Source organism: Leucoraja erinacea, chromosome 2 (assembly GCF_028641065.1).
Source record: "Leucoraja erinacea ecotype New England chromosome 2, Leri_hhj_1, whole genome shotgun sequence".
NCBI lineage: Eukaryota > Metazoa > Chordata > Chondrichthyes > Rajiformes > Rajidae > Leucoraja > Leucoraja erinaceus.
The window spans coordinates 89,959,910-89,979,237 of record NC_073378.1 but is presented as its reverse complement, the minus strand read 5'-3'; the positions used below and the strand labels follow the sequence as shown (position 1 = coordinate 89,979,237).

The window sequence follows — 19,328 nt, the reverse complement described above, 5'->3', positions numbered from 1 at the left end:
CCGGTACTTTAATTGAGGCTCCAGGAACACAATCCAAGTTTGTCCAATGTATCTTTACAGCTATTATTTTCTAAACCAGGCAACACTCCAATGAAAAAATACCCTAAATACTGGAGTAAGTCAGCAGGTCAGGCACTATCTCTGAAGAACATTTATTGGTGAAGTTTCGGGCTGGACAGAAAGGTCAAATGAACCCTTCAGACAGAAGGGTCTGAAGAAGTCCTGATCCGAAACATCACCTATTCCTTTTCTCCAGGGATGCTGCCTTACCCGCTGAATTACTCCATCACTTTTTTTTTGTAAACATTTCAATTCATCTCTTCTGCACCCTCTCCACATCCTTCCTACAAAGCAGCAACCAGAATAGCAAACAGTACTCCAAGGACGGCCTAACCAAAGTTATAGATGCAAGAAAACTTCCCAACTTCTGTACTCAAAAGGACAAAGTTCTGGAGTAACTCAGCATGTCAGGTAGCATCCCTCAATGCACTGACCTGTGAGGGCAAACAAGCCAGACAGCTTCTTAACCACCCTATCTACTTTTGTTGCTACTTTCAGGGAGATAAGCATATGCACCACAAGATTACTCTGTACTTCAATGCCCTTAAGGATCTTTAAATTTATTGTATACTTTCTCCTTCCATTTAACATTCTCAAAATGCAACACCTTGTACTGGTTTGATTTATATCAGCTACATCTCCACCCATATATCCAACCCCAATCCTGCTGTATGTTTTGGAAACCTTACTCCTACCCACAACCACAATTTTACATAGAACTATACAGCACATGAACAGGCCCTTCGGCCCACAATGTCTGTGCCAAACATGGTGCCAAGACCAACACAGAAACCGTATGCCTCCATTTTTTGCATATCCATGTACCTATCCAAAAGTAATGTAAATGCCACAATCTTATCTGCTTCCACCACCACCCTCAGCAGCAAGTTTGGGGCACTCACCGCCCTCTGTGTAAAAACACTTGCCCCGCACATCTTTTAACTTTGACCCTATCACCTTAAAACTATGCCCTCTCATATTTAATATTTTCATCCTGGAAAAAAGCTTCTAACTACATGCCCTATATATACTTTTATATACCCTATAATTTTAAAGTCTCCCCTCAACCTCCAGGGTTCCAGAGAAAACAATCCAAGTCTGTCCTACCTCTCCTTAATAGAAGATAGAGGGTTGTGGTGGAAGGCCAATATTCAGGCTGGAGGTTTGTGACCAGTGGAGTCCTGTAGCGATCTGCACTGGGACCTCTGCTGTTTGTGATATATATAACTGACTTGGGTGTGAATGTAGACGGGTTGGTTAATAAGCTTGCAGATAACACCAACATTGCTGGGGTCACGGACTGTGAGCAAGTCTGTCAAAGTATACAGCGGCATATAGATCAGATACAGAAATGGGTGGAGAAATGGCAAATAGAGTTTAATCTGAGCAAGTGTGAAGTGTTACACTTTGGGAGACGAATGAAAGGGCAAACTATCCAACTAATGTCATGACCCTAAACAGCATTGATGTACAGAGGGATCTTGGGGTCCAAGAACATAACTCCCTGAAAGTGGCAACATAAGTAGATAGAGTGTTAAAGAAGGCATATGGCAAAGGTCGGGACTTTGAGTACAAGAATCAGGAAGTCATGATGTAGTTTTAGAGTTTTAGTTTTAGAGATACAACGTGGAAACAGGCCCTTTGGCCCACACCAACCAGCACACTAGTTCTATCCTACACACCACGGACAATTTACAGAAGCCAATTAACCTACAAACCTACATTTCTTTGGAATGTGGGAGGAACACAGAGCACTAGGAGAAAACCCAGACGGTCACAGGGAGAATGTTTGGGACAAAGATCCATCATTTATTTATTTGCCTCTGTACTCCACAATTTGAGATTTGTAATAGAAAAAATCACATGTGGTTAAAGTGCACATTGTCAGATTTTATTAAAGGCCATTTTTATACATTTTGGTTTCACCATGTAGAAATTACAGCTGTGTTTATACATAGTCCCTCCCATTTCAGGGCACCATAATATTTGGGACACATGGCTTCATAGGTGTTTGTAATTGCTCAGGTGTGTTTAATTGCCTCCTTAATGCAGGTATAAGAGAACTCTCAGCACCTAGTCTTTCCTCCAGTCTTTCCATCACCTTTGGAAACTTTTATTGCTGTTTATCAGCATGAGGACCAAAGTTGTGCCAACGCAAGTCAAATAAGCCATTATGAGACTGAGAAACAAAAATAAAAATTAAGAGACATCAGCCAAACCTTGGGCTTACCAACATCAACTGTTTGGAACATCATTTAGAAGAAAGAGAGCACTGGTGAGCTTACTAATCGCAAAGGCACTGGCAGGCCAAGGAAGGCCTCCGCAGCTGATGACAGAAGAATTATCTCTATAATAAAGAAAAATCCACAAATACCCGTCCAACAGATCAGAAACACTCTTCAGGAGTCAGTTGTGGATTTGTCAATGACCACTATCCGCAGAAGGAAATAGAAACAGAAATACAGAGGCTACACTGCAAGATGCAAACCACTGGCCAGCCGCAAAAATAGGATGGCCAGGTTACAGCTTGCCAAGAAGTACTTAAAAGAGCAACCACAGTTCTGGAAAAAGGTCTTGTGATGAGATGAAGATCAGAGTGATGGCAAGAAGGAACTGCCAAGATCCAAAGCATACCACCTCATCTGTGAAACATGGTGGTGGGGGTGTTATGGCCTGGGTATGTATGGCTGCTGAAGGTACTGGATCACTTATCTTCATTGATGATACAACTGTTGATGGCAGTAGCATAATGTATTCTGAAGTGTACAGACACATCCTATCTGCTCAAGTTCAAACAAATGCCTCAAAACTCATTGGCTGCCGGTTCATTCTACAGCAAGACAATGATCCCAAACATACTGCTAAAGCAACAATAGAATATTTCAAAGCTAAAAAATGGTTAATTCTTGAGTGGCCAAGTCAATCACCCGATCTGAACCTAATTGAGCATGCCTTTTAAATGCTGAAGAGAAAACTGAAGGGGATTAGCCCCCAAAACAAGCATAAGCTAAACTGGCAGAGCATCTCCAGTGAAGACACCCAGCAACTGATGATGTTCGTGAATCGCAGACTTCAAGCAGTCATTGCATGCAAAGAAAATGCAACAAAATACTAAACAGGACTACTTTCATTTACATGACATTGCTGTGTCCAAAACATTATGGTGCCCTGAAATGGGATGACTGTATAAACACTGCTGTCATTTCTACATGGTGAAACCTAAATGTCTAAAAATGGCCTTTATTAAAACCTGACAATGTGCACTTTAACCACATGTGATTTTTTCTAACCATTTTTCTGTCCCAAACATTATGGAGGGCACTGTACATGGCCAGATTTAGCCGTCCTGATTCCTTGCTTACCTTCTCTCTATATTCCAAAAGGGCCTTGTCCAAATTCAGCTTCTTGCTTCTAACATGTTTTATTTTACTCTTTCACAAATCTCATTATCCAAGATTCCTGATTATTGTCATCCTTGCCTCTCTTCCTCACAGGAACACATTGGTCCTGAATTCTGATCAACTGGCCTGATGTCACATGTCAGATGTGGACCTACACTCCCCATATCCGCTCCAATATTGTTGTACAATGTAAACTACTGGAGGCCCATATGTCAAGCAGCATCTGTGAAGATAAATGGACACATCGTGTTTCATGTCAGGACCTTTCTTCAGACTGAAGCGCCTGTTCCAATTAGACTTTCTCCAATTAGGCACTTTGCCCACAGGTTCAGTCCTATCCTTATCCATCTCAACTATTTGAACATTTGTGGAATTATGATCACTGTTCCCAAAATGTCCCTACAATTGGCCAGGCTCATTTCCCACTATAAAGACCAGTACGGCTCGTTCCCTGAATGGTTATCTATATACTGTTGAGAAACCGAGCTACACACAACTAACACATTTTGCCATGAGGAGAGTCCCAGACAATATTGTGGAAATTAAAGTCGCAAACTACAACTACCATGATCTAGCTGCTACTGCCATTTCCCCCCAGTGAGGCTATTCCCCCCCTCCCCTTCCCCCAAAAGCATCCAAAACAGCATACTTGTTTGAGCAGGGTACAACCACAGGAGACTCCACATTGCCTGCCTACCTATCCTGGCAGTCATCCATTTACTTGACGGTGTGGCCATCTCCAATCTACAACACTCCTGTGTGTTCCTCAAGCAACAGGAATACATCAGACACGGAATGGTTGAAGCTGTTAAGATTCCTCCTGGAGAGCTGATAATGTTCTTCTTCTGTTATTTCTTCTTTCAATATTCACTCCTGAACCTGTCACGACCTAAGTATAAACCAGTATAAGTTCCTCCCTGATTGACCACTGTCGATTCAACAGAAACCATTATTTCACAGTTGTTTTGGAATTCCTGTCCGTTACGCCAGATAATTGGACGATTTCCTTTCCAACAACATTCTCACTGAGCATTGCGAGAAACAGTCTATTTCTAAATATGAAATAATTAAAGAAGGGGTTCCATGCAGCCAGCTTTCTAGCACTCACTCTTTAGCTTACCCAAAATGTCCTTAGCTTGTTGTGCAACAGAAGAAACCAGCACACTAGAGGACATGGCGTCACTTAATCCAGTTGGATTAAAGCAGAAGCACAAATACACTCATCCTGGAGGGGTTTGAATAACAAATTACAAACTAGGGAAAGCATAGCGCATGTACAGAACAAGAATTAGTTTGTCATTGAGCCCATTCTCAATTTTTATCAGCCACAGTCAAGGGGCTTGAACCTCAAATAATCTGCCTATAAAACCTAGTAGCTATTGTCCTTTTGATATTCACTGGACTTGCCCGAGCCACCAGTGACCTGCAAGAAACAGCACCCTTGGTAGAGGGTGAAGAACTGTTGAAAAAAATGTGTTCTACCAATCACGGGCACACAAAAAAAAGAGGAAAAACTAAACACCTTGGAAATCTTAGTTCCTTGACTAACCATGGTCCTGTATACCTTTGCATGATGCTGTAAATGATCATACATTGTGCTGGTCCCACCATTGTTTAGGATCATGAATGATCTAAGCTAGCCTCATCTCTTCTGTGCCAGTTCTTCATTCCCCTACATGCCTCGATCTATCCAATATTTATCCTCCTCCACTTTACTTGTTTTAATGATCCAGCTTCCACCACCTGCAGAGAACTCGAGATTCACCATCCTCTGCGAGAAGAAATTTCTACATGCCTCGGTTTTAAATGACCAGCCCTTATCTTGTACTTATGTCCCTTTGTTTAAAACTCGCCAACTAGTGGAAGCAACATCTACCCTGTCACCCCCTCCCCCCCTCCCTTCCTCTCAGGATCTTATGTTTGATTATTGTTCTTTAAACTTAAAGGAAACCAGACTAACTATATCATCTCTCTTGCTTGGACATCCCTCTCACCCCACAATTAGGCTGATGATGTACTGCCTTCAATGTTGGTCTATAATTTTTTTTAGGTAAGAGGACCAAAACTGTACACAGATTACAGACCAGGCCTCATTAACACCCTATACAATTACAAAAAAAGCCTCCTTATTTAAAAAAAATAACACTTTGCCAAAAAGGTCAAAATGCTGTTTGTCTTCTTAACTACTTGTTAAACCCTGCCTGTTAACTTTTTATTATTCATGCACAGGAACAGCTGGAACACTCTGTACTTCACTCATTTGCACTCCACTCCATTTAGATAATAACCTGCCTTTGATTTCTCTTACTGAAGTACCTCTCACACCTCCACAAATTAAATCCAAACTTTTATCCACACACTCCCTCTTTATACCCTTACACCTATTTAAGAAATGTTTAAGAAGGAACTGCAGAAGCAAAAAAATCGAAGGTAGACAAAAATGCTGGAGAAACTCAGCGGGTGAGGCAGCATCTATGGATCGAAGGAAATAAGCGATGTTTCAGGTCGAGACCCTTCTTCAGACTGATGTGAGGGAGGGGGGGGGGGGCGGGAAGAAGAAAGGAAGTGGTGGAGACAGTGGGCTGAGGGAGAGCTGGGAAGGGGAGGAGAAAGCAAGGACTACTTCAAATTGGAGAAGTCAATGTTCGTACCGCTGTGGTGTAAACTGCCCAAGCGAAATATGAGGTGCTGCTCCTCCAATTTACAGTGGTCCTCACTCTGGCCATGGAGGAGGCCCAGGACAGATAGGTCGGATTCGGAGTGGGAGGGGGAGTTGAAGTGCTGAGCCACCGGGAGATCAGGTTGGTTATTGTGAACCGAGCAAAGAGATCGCCAAGCCTCCGCTTGGTCTCACCGATGTAGATCAGCTGACACCTAGAGCAGCGGATGCAATAGATGAGGTTGGAGGAGGTGCAAGTGACTCTGCCGCACCTGGAAAGACTGCTTGGGTCCTTGAATGGAGTCAAGGGGGGAGATAAAGCAACAAGTGTAGCATTTCCTGCGGTTGCAAGGGAAAGTGCCAGGGAAGGGGGTGGTTTAGGTGGGAATGGATGAATTGACCAGGGAGTTACAGAGGGAGCGGTCTCTGCGGAAAGCAGACAGGGAAGGAGATGGGAAGATGTGGCCAGTGGTGGGATCCCATTGGAGGTGGCGAAAATGTCAGAGGATTATTTGTTGTATGTGACTGCTGGTAGGGTGGAAGGTGAGGACAAGGGGAACTCTGTCCTTGTTAAGAGTGGGGGGGATGGGGAGAGAGAGCAGAGTTATGGGGTATAGAATAAACCCACTGACTCCCAAGGCTATCTAGACTACACTTCTTCCCACCCCGCTTCCTGTAAGGACTCTATCTCCTACCCCCAATTCCTCCGTCTATGCCGCATCTGCACCCAGGATGAGGTGTTCCAAACCAGGGCATCGGAGATGTCCTCATTCTTCAGGGAACGGGGGTTCCCCTGTTCTACTATAGATGAGGCTCTCTTCTATACCCCGTAACTCTTTTCAACTTCTCCCCTCTCCCTTTAAAGCCATGCCCTCTAGTATTTGATTTTTTTCATCCTATCTATGCCTCTCATAATTTTATATAGATTTATCAGGTCTCCCCGCAACTTCCAGTGTTCCAGAGAAAACAATCCAAGTCTGTCCAACCTATCCCAGTAGCTGATACCCCCTAATCCAGGCAGCATCCTGGTAAACCTCCAAAGCCTCGACAGCCTTCCAGTAATGGGGCAACCAGAACTGCATGTAATACTTCAAATGTGACCTAACCAAAATTCTATAGATGTGCATCATGACTTCCTAACTCGTATAATCAATGCTCAACCTGTGAAAGCAAACATGCCATATGCCTTATTTACCACCCTGTCTATTATTTTTTAATTAATATGTCCATTAATTATATAGTCCCCCCCCCCTTACATCTGACCTCCCAAGGTGCAACACCTCACACTTGCTTAGATTAAATTCTGTCTATTTCTGTAGCTGATCTATATCCCGCTGTATACTTTGACTGTCTTCCTCACAGTTCACAACCTCAGCAATCTTGGTGTCATCTGCAAACTTACAACCAACTTGTCTACGTTTACATCCAAGTCATTTATGTCTATCACAAACAGCAGAGATCTCAGCACAGATCCCTGTGGAACTCCACTGGTCACAGTCTTCCAGGCTGAATATTGTCCTTCCACCACAACCCTCTGTCCCCTATCAAGCCAATTCTGAAGCCATGCGACCAAGTCACTGCTAATCTCGGGCACCTTAATCTTTATCAGCCAACCATAGGGGACTTTATCAAATGCTTTACTAAAATACATGTAGACATAGTAAATGCATGTACATATTTAGTAAATACATGTACTAAAATACATGTAGCCCCACCATCGATTACCTTCGTCCGCTCCTCAAAAAAGATGATCTGCCATGTACAGACATGCTGACTATCCCTAATTATTCCATTCTCTTCCAAATAGGGGTAAATCCCATTCTGAAAGATCCTTTCCAATAGCTTCCCTACCCCTGACATGAGGCTCACAAGTGATAATTTCCTGGATTCTCTCTATTTCCCTTCTTAAATAAAGGAACAACATTAGCTAGTCTTCAGACCTCTGGGACCTCAACTGTAGCTAAGAAAAGATGCAAAAATCTCCATCAAGGTTCCTACAATCTCTCTCGCCCCTCACAATAACCTGGGATAGATCCCATCAGGTCCTGGAGATTTATCCATCTTACTGCTCTTCAAGAGCCCTAAGCACCTCCTCCACTTTAATCTCAAACTGCCCTTGCATATTACTATAGTCCACACTGATCTTACTGTCCTCCATGCCTATTAGACCATCCGGCATACAAAGCGACAAAACAATGCAACAATTGTTGCCACAAGTGTTCAAAGTGGCTTTGAAGGCATTGCAGCACCTCATCAATCCAATAGATGGATTGGATTGTTGGGACCACTGCAGCATATATCAGTTGCAAGGCCCTAAATCTACTAAAGTCCTTCTAAACCTCCTGCGGGTGCACCTGACCTCTTCCCCTCTGTGTGCATTGTTATCTATCTGCCACCAAAGGCTGATGCAGTGACGATGAAGGCACATCTTTGATTAACATCCCCGATCACCAGCTGAAATACTGATGCCGTGTAGTCTTGGAGCTCAGCACATCAATGATCAGGGGCAACAGATGATCGTAGTGCCAGCTCCCTAGTGAATGCACTCACAGTCCAGAAACATGTGGAGACCACAGAGTGAGCTGCCTGCAGCTGAGGACGTGCGCTGTGATGGTGAATGGACAGGCTTGTGCAACAATGGCAGCCTGTCCTTTACAAAATAGAAGTGCAGAAGAACAACCTCATCCACAATCATAGAGGCAGTGATGATAGAGAGGCTGGTGGCAGATGTCCCCATCCGTTGTAACACACACACACACACACACACACACACACACACACACACACACACACGTGCGTTATCCAAGCCTGCACGTTGTAGCAGAAGATCAATACCTGTTCAGTTTAAGGACAGGCCTTTAATTGCCTCCTGCAGATTCCAACCATCCCCAGCCCTGGGAGTGGAATGGCTCCGTGCACAACTTGCTAGGATGACTGCACTCGTTATCTGTCTGATTCTAACCAAATTAATGTCACCCATCTTGAGATGGCACTATCCTTCCTTCTGTGTGTCCTCTGCCCATCCTCCCCATCATGTCTACTCCAAGATCTGGGAGTAAATAGTCAAAGAAAATATCCAGAATTTAAGGCAACTAAACTGACACGTATCTTTGGACATGCCCTGTAGACATTTAACCCCTTAGAACTCTACAAGCAGGACATGCTATTTGCTTGGATCAGCTCGGTAAAAATCAATCAGCAACTAACCTGCAAGTAGTTTCCCTTTAAATAACATTAGATGTGATCATTTCTGCTGCTGAATGTGTGTTCAGCTGTGCACGTGCTTAATAGAGGCTGTTAGAACGCTGAGCTCCAATTTAAAGCAGCCTGGTATCAAAATAAGCATTGCACATTGATTAACATCACAATGTGTAGCTCTGAATACTTTTGGTGGATGAGTAAAACATCAACACCCTTCCCAATATAATAGCCGGAGTGACTTACTCAGAAAATATGCATGCTATATTAAAAAGTTGACACTGGAATCAGCTTAGCATTATTCAATCAGAAATCCAGACAACATGTAGCCAAATATATTCCAACTGGTATTTGGTTAAAAATAAGGAATAGCTGTGAATTTTGTAAGCAGCTGTACACTAAATACCAAATAGAGGGGTGAGGTTGAAGGTCAAATACATTACATTCATACAACAAGGAATGTTGTAGACCAATGTCTGGGAATAAATGGTAAATTTCCTTACAAGGAATTTGGTGTAATGAAAATAGTGAACTTCAATCATTGTGAAATAAGCAAAGAAAAGTATGGTGTAAGATTGGCTAAGTGGGAAGAGATTCCTGAAATATGTGCCAAGTTCCATAAGGAGTGTGTTTTGAGCTTCACATTGACAGCTGAGTTGGCATTAGTATTTTTGAATATAGGTCAGAAACTGAAATTAAGTTCAGTGGGAGAACATTTATGATACGGAGATCACAACATTATCTCCATTGTACTAAAACTCTTCCCTTTGTTCTTAACATTCTAAATGTCTGTGTGAGCCAGGGTTGTGTTGGCTTTCTTTTAATCTCCTTAATTTGTATCTTCTTCCAAACGCTTGGCCACAGCCTTCCCATTTTCACACACGCTACTCACATTTTCTCCACCGACAGAATACATATCTTCCCATCGCATTTCAGCCTATATTTCTCGTTACTAACCTTTTGAAAACAGCTTCAAAATATTAAAGTTTTCAAAGTTCTAATATTGAAGAAAAAACCCCACAATAAACTCCCAAGGCACGACGGGATACTCCGCGCGGGAGGGGCACTCAAGCTCTCCAACGATATTTTCAACATTTTAAAAATGCAAGTTCTAAAATTCAACTGCACCATTGCAAGAGTTGCTTTTTCAAAAATATTGCATTGAATAACATTTATTTAAAAACAGGTGATTTAAAAAAAACTTCACAATTACATTGATTAAGTTTTATTTTACAAGAGTTGAATTTTTTAAATACTTCGCTATTTTATGGAAACACATTTATTTAAAAACACTTGGATTTAATACGTTGCATTTTAATTATTACTTTGCGTTTTTACACTTAAATTAGACTGCTCGGTCACATTCGGCCATTCACACTCCGCTCGCTCGACCCCGCTCACTCAGCCCCGCTCTGACCCATTCGGCCCTGCACGCTCAGCTCCGCTGGGACCCGCTGGGACCCGCTGGGACCCGCTCCGCCCCACCCCCCCCTCAGCTCGGACCCGCTAAGACCAGCTCCATTGGCGCCGCTCGAAGGGGTGAGGGAGGGATTGGGGGAGTGGAGGAACAAAATCCTGGGGAGTCGATCAGGGAGAGGAGGGGGTAGGGAAAGTTGTTCAAACGTTTACACTCCCTCTCATGCCTCCTCCCTCTCTATCCTCCCTCACCCTCTCTACCCCCTCCCTCGCTAACACCCTCTTCTCTACCTACCCCCCCCCCACTCTACTCCCCTCCCCAGATTCTACCTCCCTCTCTCTAACCTCCTCCATCTGTACCCCCCTCTGCCTCGCTCTACCCTCTCTTTCTACCCCCTCACCTCCCTCTCTACCTCCTCTCCCTCTACCGCCTATGAGGGGCATGACAGCACCCCAACCCGCTCAGCTCCGTTTGGCCCTGCACGCTCTGCCCCCCTCCCTCTCTACCACCACGCCCTCTCTAGCCCCCCCTCCCTCTCTAGGGAGTGGTGAGTATTGGGGCCAATGGGTGAGTGGTGGAGCATTGTGTTCAGTACCAGCACTCCCCTGTTAAAGCCGCATGGGGTGGCTAATTTCAATGAGATAAAAGGTGACAGTTGCAGTGGATTGAAGTAAGACTTTGCAACAAAGGGAGCAATTAAGATTCCTGCAGGGAAGGAAGCAAAGAAAATCTCAAATGAAAAAAATCCCTGGATGACAAATGATGCAATGACGAGAATGACGAGGGAATAGAATAAAAGTCCACTTCTCCATTCAAGAGAGCAAAGCACATAAAAATGGAAAATTGAGGAAAGAGGAGAGGCAAAGAAAGGGCAAGCGAATGAAGTAAACAAAATGCCATTGGCTTGTCAAAAAAAGGTAAAAGTAACTTGATAGAGACAAAAAAGCAGGTGGTGGAGCTATCAAATTGGTCTTTCAAACTGACATGGATCAACTGGACAAAATGGTCTCCCTCTTTGTTGTATCTTTCTACGATAGGCTGCACCATTCACACCATCACTTTGTACAGCAGGATGTGGTGTATTGTATTATCCCACAAAAAGTGCATTCCTGAAGATACATGCAGAGTTCAGGTTATCTGACAAACTCTCTGATATTGGCATAGACTGGGCTAGCTCGTCACATCTGCCTCAGCTGCGGCCCTTTGGTCAATACCAACTGTGTCTCCCTGTTTCCTGGACATTAATACTTCCACTGGGCAACATGGTGGTACATCGGTACATTTGCTGCCTTACAACATCAGAGACCCGGGTTCAATCCTGACTACAGGTGCTGTCTGTATGGAGTTTGTACGTTCTCGCTGTGACCTGCATCTCCGGTTTCCTGCCACACTCCAAAGACATACAGGTTGTAGGTTACTTGACTTGGTAACATTTCAAATTGTCCCGAGTGTGTGTGTAGGATAGTGTTAATGAGAGGAGATTGCTGCGTGGTGCAGACTCGGTGAGCTGAAGGGCCTGTTTCCGCACTGTATCTCTAAAATTAAAAACTAAAACACTGAACAGAATTCATTTAACGAATCAGCATGCAGAATTTGTCTGTTCATACAAGATTATTAATAAATAGTAACAAAATACAGGAAATACAAAACAATTGCTGACCTGATTGTGCAGATTAAATGCCACAATGTTCCCTTCGTCAAACATTTACTGTAACTCTTGCATTTTATTTGAGTTGGCTGTGCTGATTTTCTCCAACTCACGATTCTACAATTAAGCAGAATCAAACAGTGACATTTATGTTTTTGTGCATCCAGCAAAACACACGGTGCTTTGTCACATTATCTAAATGTTCTGCTTATTATTAAAAGGCATGAATTTTAATCAGGTGGCATTATGTTGCTTTTTTATCATTGTTACTGTCTCAACAAATGACACATTCCTCAACACACACGCTCTTCACTTGGCCCAGTCTAAACTCCCAATGCCCACAGTGAGGAGGTACCTGGTGAACTCACTGTGGTGGATGTTAAACTGTGTTGAGTGTGTGTTTTGTTATTGTATTCTATGTTATGACTGCAAGGTTAAACCATTTTGTTGTACTGTAAATGTGCAATGACAATAAAGTTGAATCTAATCTAATCTAAAAAACTGCATCAGTCACAAACCATAAACTGAATGCAGAAACCCCAGTCCATGACCAAAGGTGACATTATTCATCCTGTTACACCTGAAGTAAATGCATAAAATAAACTAACAAACGTCCTTCGACAGCTCTTCACACATCTGGGACTGCCCCCTCCAGCACTCCTAGCCTGACAGCATTTCCTGATGTGAACTTAGAATGTGTCAAGACCTAGAATAACAAACTCTTATACTTATGAATAATGGACTCTCTCTCTAGCCCACTGCCATTGCCACTCTCGCAAATATAACAATATTAATTTAATGCTACAACATATTAAGGAATCCCAAAGTAAAATAATTCATAACCAAGCTGTTGCCACCCAGTTAGCTGGTTTCAGCTAAGCAGCATTACACCTCAGAGAGCTGCCTAGGCCAGGATTGGAAACCAAGAATGCTACCACAATGTCATTTAACACTGTCTACATATGGAGACAGTTTCTGCTATAAAGCTATAGGTGGTTGGATATGATTTCACTGGGATCAACTTGTCGCCCATTGGAAATAAAAGGATAAAAGGCGATGGGGTGTCTAAGAGGACGAGGAGCATTGGAGATGGGAGAAAGGATTCCTTGCCAATGAAATAGTCACGGAGGCAGAGGTGACGGAAGAAGGGCTCACTATCATGGCGCGGGGGTACAAAGGTGAGGCCTCTACAGAGGACAGTGCAAAAAACGTTGAGTTGTCAGCCTTGTCCTTTGGTTTGTACAGTACTACGATTACAGCAGGCTTCATGAATATGTGCTGCCTTCAAGGAATCAGCTCCCAGCAGAGCAGTTGAAGAAATTGTTTCTGTTCACAACCCCTCATCTATTAAATATTAATAGACAAAATTGGGAAGTAATTCCATGATTTCCCAGTGAGTGGCTGGTGAGTAATCTTCCTCAGAGGTAGTTCATAATTTATAGGAGCAGAATTAGGCCAATCGGCCCATCAAGTCTACTCTGCCATTCAATCATGGCTATTCTATCTTTCCCTCTCAACCCTATTCTCCTGTCTTCTCCCCATAATCCCTGACACCCGTACTGATCAGTAAAAATAATAATGTGAATAAAAAAAGATGAGAACAATCAGAAGGAATGCTGCTCTGAGGTGTCTGTGTTGGGGGGGGTGGGGCTGTGGGGGACAGGTTGGTGGGCAGAGAGGACCTGCTGAGGCGTTCAGATTCAGTTCATGCAGTTTCTCTCTCGCTTTATCAACAAGTCCACAAACTGTATGTTAACAGAAGATACACGAGTTATACCTCCAGAATTTACTCCGGCCAATAAGCAGCATCATTCTCTCTACTCAATGGAGAGGTCCACTCCAAAGTCTTGGGCACATAAACCAGGTTGATACCACTGTGGGAGGCACTCGCTTTCAGATGTGATACTAAACATAAAGTGAATGTAGAGGTTTCCACAATGCCATTAAACAAGTTCCCATATCCTGCCCAACCATAAATAGTGAAAACAGAGGATTTGGGCCTCACTTCAGTGTACAAATGAGTTGCCACCTGTTGTGTAATGAGGCACATACACAGGAGTAACAACTCATAGTCTTTATTGTAACACAAGCGGAGGGAACATTACATGCTATCGTAACATGCTATAGTCTGGACTGGACTACATATGGAATGTGCAGCATGCATAATATGTGTGGTGATAGATTAGAATTAGAATTAGAATTACCTTTATTGTCATTCAGACCTTATGGTCTGAACGAAATTTCGTGCCTGCAGTCATACATACAATAATACAATAATAAACAACAATAAACACAAATTAACATCCACCACAGTGAGTCCTCCAAGCACCTCCTCACTGTGGTGGAGGCAAAAATCTTAAGGCTGCAGTCTCTTCCCTCCTCTTCTCCCTCTGCGCTGAGGCGATACCCCACCAGGGCGATGGTACAAACAGTCCCGCAGCTCACCGAACCCCGCAAACGGGCCGGCTCAAACACCGCGGCCCGGGGTGGTCGAAGCTGCCGCCCTCCAATCCAACGGACGCAGCCGCTGGCCCGCGGCTGAACCCCGGACTCAGGTCACCGCCGCCAGAACGCCGTCCCAGCCACCGGAGCACCGCTCCAGCCCCGAGCCGGAACGCCCTCACGTGAGTGCCGTTTCTCCCTCGAGCTGGGCCGCTCCGACGGGAGTGCTGTTCCACCCTCGAGCTGGGCCGCCCCAACGGGAGCGCCACAGCCCCTCACGAGAGAGTCTCAGCCCCGCGCCAGGCTGCCCTCACGGGAGCGTCACAGCCCCTCATATAGTGTTGTAATATAGTAATGGCACACTAATATAGTTAATCTACATCGTTCCACTTAAGGAATTAACCCACAATAAAATAGATATGATAATCACATGCAAAATATATGTACCACTGATTGCATGTGGTAAGTATAAGTAAACTGAAGGGAATAACACCAAAGGCAGTTCAAACGTAATCCTGGTAAATTGGGTTAGGCTTGCAGGTGCGACCTGCACGTGTACGGTACAGTCCTGCATTTCCTCCTTTCACCGGAGATGAGATCGGTGGTAGAACTGGTGCAGGAGAATGAAGCAGCATCGCCGGCGACAAAACTGGAGACCTTGGCAGGGGTCAAGGTGGCGTGGTTGTAGGCGAGACGATCGGATCAGGAGTGGCTGGCAACGGTGGTATGACTGGGTCCTGATTCTTGGTGATTTTAACATTCATGTCTGCTGTCCCACTAAGCCTCTTGTGAGTGAATTTATGAACCTGGTTGAGTCCTTCAATCTGACTCTACTTACCACTGGACCCACGCACAAGCTTGGCCATACACTCTATCGTCTGGTCTCCCAATTTGCAATACAGAGATTATTGATGCCCGTCTGTCTGATCATAATGCAATTATATTCGATGCATCTCTGCCTTTCTCTCCCTCAAAATCCCATCTCCCTGCTCACCATTTCCGCTACGTAAACTCTTCGACTGCAGACCTATTTCCAAACTGCCTTTCCTTTCAAAAGTCATTGAAAAGGTAATTTTAAATCAACTAATGCATTACCTACACCAAAATACCATCCTGGAAATTTTCCAATCAGGTTTCAGGGCCCACCACAGCATGGGGTCTGGTATGTACAGTCAGATTGAAGGACTCAACCAGGTTCATAAATTCACTCACAAGAGGCTTAGTGGGACAGCAGGCATGAATGTTAAAGTCACCAAGAATCAGGACCCGGTCAAATTTGGGCAACAAGCTAGCGACAAGATCAGCAAATCCTTATGCATCTTTGGTGGGCGATACACAATAACAATTAAAAGTGGACAGATTAGACCAACTATGATTAGTTGATGTTCAAAACTGGAGAAATGATCAGCGTTCAGGAGGCGGCAGTTGAAATGTTTCTTAAACACAGTGGCTAGGCCCCCAGCACGACCGGACAGCCTAGGCGAGCTGAAAAAGTTAGGACAGTTCAAGTAGGAAGTCCAATCCATGTGCAGTGAAGAAGTCATTGAGGATGAAGGTTTTGTTCAGCAAGGATCTCGCGTTGATCAGGGCCACTTTAGCAGGGACTGCAGGTGCGTTGTGGTCCGGTAGTGGCTTCCACACCAGCAGGCGGAGGTTCAGGGAAACCACGCCGCTGCATTTCACAGATGGCCTGGCCGACAGACGGGGAAGATCGACCGGAGAGAGGCAAACCTGGGCTCAAGGGACCGCCGATGGATGGAGCGGTAAGGCCGACCAGATCCGTCTTCGCAACACTGGGTGAGGTAGGCTGATGTTGAACAGGCGCGGGCGAGAGTCTTCAACCTTTCCAGGGCGCCTGCGCGTTTACTCCGCCTCCTGGCTTGGTGCTTGCTGCGGCGGCCGCAAGGCCGAGCCCGTATACCCACCGGGAGCCGAGCGAGGAGCGAGCAGTAGGGGAAGTTTTGTCCGGGGCTCAGTCCGGGGCTTTGTCCGAGGCCTCGGATGAAGACCTTGATGACCGAGGCTCGGATGTCCAGGAGTGTTTGGCATTCGTAGTCCAGGATTGACTGCAGGCTATACGGACGGTTGAGGTACGAGACTTTGTCCAGACAGGAGATGACGGGCAGCCAAACACAACGGCGTGGCCATCTTTTGATTAGCAGGCAGTGTACAGCACCCCGAAGGGCCAAATTGGGAGTGGTAGTCTGTATTGTTTGTCCGTGCTGTATGACAGAGGAGAGTAATCATAAGGTATCGTCAGCAGCAGTACGGGTTGCCAGGTCTTCCAAACAGGATGAAGGAACATAGGAGACCATCATGGCAACGAAGCTGTCCTCATCCGTTGATGGTTTTTCGCAGGTCTTACATGGAGCTCGCAACAGGGTGTCAGCCACGTGCATGTCTTTGCCACGTTTGTAAATCAGAGCAATGTCATACTTCTGTAGTTGTAACATCATACGTTGGAACCGTGCTGGAGCAGCGTGTATTGGTTTGTTCAGAATGCTGATTAGTGGTTGATTGTCAGTTTCAATTGTGACTGTTCTTCCGAAGATAAAGTCACTGAACTTCTTGCAGGTGAAAACGACCGCTAGCAGCTCCTTTTCAATCTGAGCGTGGGGTTGTTCCAGGTCAGTCATAGTGCGAGAAGCATTGGCAACAGGTCTGTTGCCGTCACTGTTGTTTTGGAGGCAGGCTGCTCCTAAGCCATATTGGTAGGCGTTGCATGTCAGTTTAACAGGAAGCTTAACATGGAAGTAGATGAGGGTGGGGGCACAAGACATCTGTTGTTTAAGAGTGTCAAATGCCCTCTGCTGTTGTTCATGCCAGCACCATACAATATCTTTGTGAGTTAGCTGGTGCAGTGGGGCTGATAGTTCGCTGAAATTCGTAATGAATTTCCCCAAGTAGTTTACCATTCCAAGGAATCTCTGCAGGCTGGTCACATCTGTGGGTGCTGGTAACTCGATGATTGCAATAGTCATTGATGGATCAGGTTTGAGACCATTACTGGTGAATACCTGACCCACATGGTTCACTTCACTCACCCGGAATTTGCACTTTAGGGAGTTAAACGAGGTTGATCTCTTTGACACGGTCTCGAACCCTCTTTAAGTTTGCATCGTGTTCTTGGATATTTTGTCCAGCAATGAGAATGTCATCAACAATACTTGAGCATGGGTAACCAGCAAATAGTTGTTCCATGGTGCGCTGAAATACTTCACTTGCCGAGTTTATGCCGAACGGCTTGCGCAGGAATTTGTAACGTCCAAAAGGAGTACTGAAATTGGTTAGCTTGGAAGAGTTGTGATCCAACGTAATCTGCCAGAATGAACTCTTTGCATCTAGAACTGAGAATACTGTTGCCTTGCGCAGTTGCGATGCAACATCTTCCACTGTGCGAATGGGATTTTGGTGTTTACAAGACAACTCCGACGTATGTTGGTACTCAGTCCATCGATAGCAGGCAGCACATCCTCATTAGGCAGAGGGATTGCTATTGGAGTTACGTGGGGTGGTTCTGGTTGCAGCAGGTGCACTGATTGCTTTGTCTCTACTCTGTTTGAGCGAGCGACAGCAGCAGATGAAGTAGTTTCTGCATTTACAGTAATGGTAAACTTTTCCATAAGCAGGGCAATGTTTACGAATGCCAACATGCAAACCTCCACATATCCCACATAATATGGTTAATCTACACCAACTTTCTCACATGATAGCAGTACACCACTGGATGAAATGCAGTTTGCAATGCCCTGAGGTGATGAACAATGCTATATAAATTGCAAATCATTGAGCTCTATTTTATTTATATGGCATCTATTAATTAAAAATGCTTGGTTCTACTTTTCTACTTCCTGAGAAGATTACGGAGATTCGGTATGTCCGAGAGGATTCTCTTCAATTCTACAGGTGTACAGTAGAGAGCATATTGACTGGTTACATCATGGCCTGGTCCGGCAACTTGAACAGCCAGGAGCGAAAAAGACTGCAAAAAGTTGTGAACACTGCCCAGTCCATCACCGGCTCTGACCTCCCCACCATCGAAGGGATTTATCGGAGTTGCTGCCTCAAAAAGGCAGCCAGCATCGTCAGAGACCCACAAGACCCTGGCCACACACTCATTTCACTCCTGCCATCGGGAAGAAGGTACAGGAGCCTGAAACTTTATGTCCAGGTTCAGGAACAGCTTCTTCCATGCAGCCATCAGGCTATTTAAACACTACAACCTCAAATAAGGTCTGAACTACAATAGATTATTATTGTTATTATTGCAGCACTATTGCTTGTTTTATGTGTGTAATTGTAAGTATGTGTATATATACACACACGGAACTGTTTTTTCTTTCTCATTTATTATATTGTTTACAGTTTACTATGTTTACATATTCTGTTGTGCTGCAGCAAGTAAGAATCTCATTATTCTATCTGGAACATAAAACACTCTTGAGCTCAGCTCTTTCATTCATGATTGGACTGAAGTTGCAAAGAGGTCAGGATGTGAGTGAT

The 19,328-nt window shown here is 44.5% G+C and overlaps 1 long non-coding RNA gene across 2 annotated transcripts in view; it reads right to left on the bottom strand.

The window, feature by feature from the left end:
* LOC129712392 (uncharacterized) overlaps positions 1-19,328 on the bottom strand; it is a 124,846-nt gene that overhangs the window by 7,485 nt on the left and 98,033 nt on the right. Inside the window, exon 4 of one of the 2 annotated variants that reach the window (XR_008726046.1) lies at positions 12,396-12,500. The exons of the other annotated variant lie outside the window; for it this stretch is intronic. This is a non-coding gene — a long non-coding RNA (uncharacterized LOC129712392). The remainder of the gene's footprint in view (positions 1-12,395; positions 12,501-19,328) is intronic. 2 annotated transcript variants of the gene reach the window in all.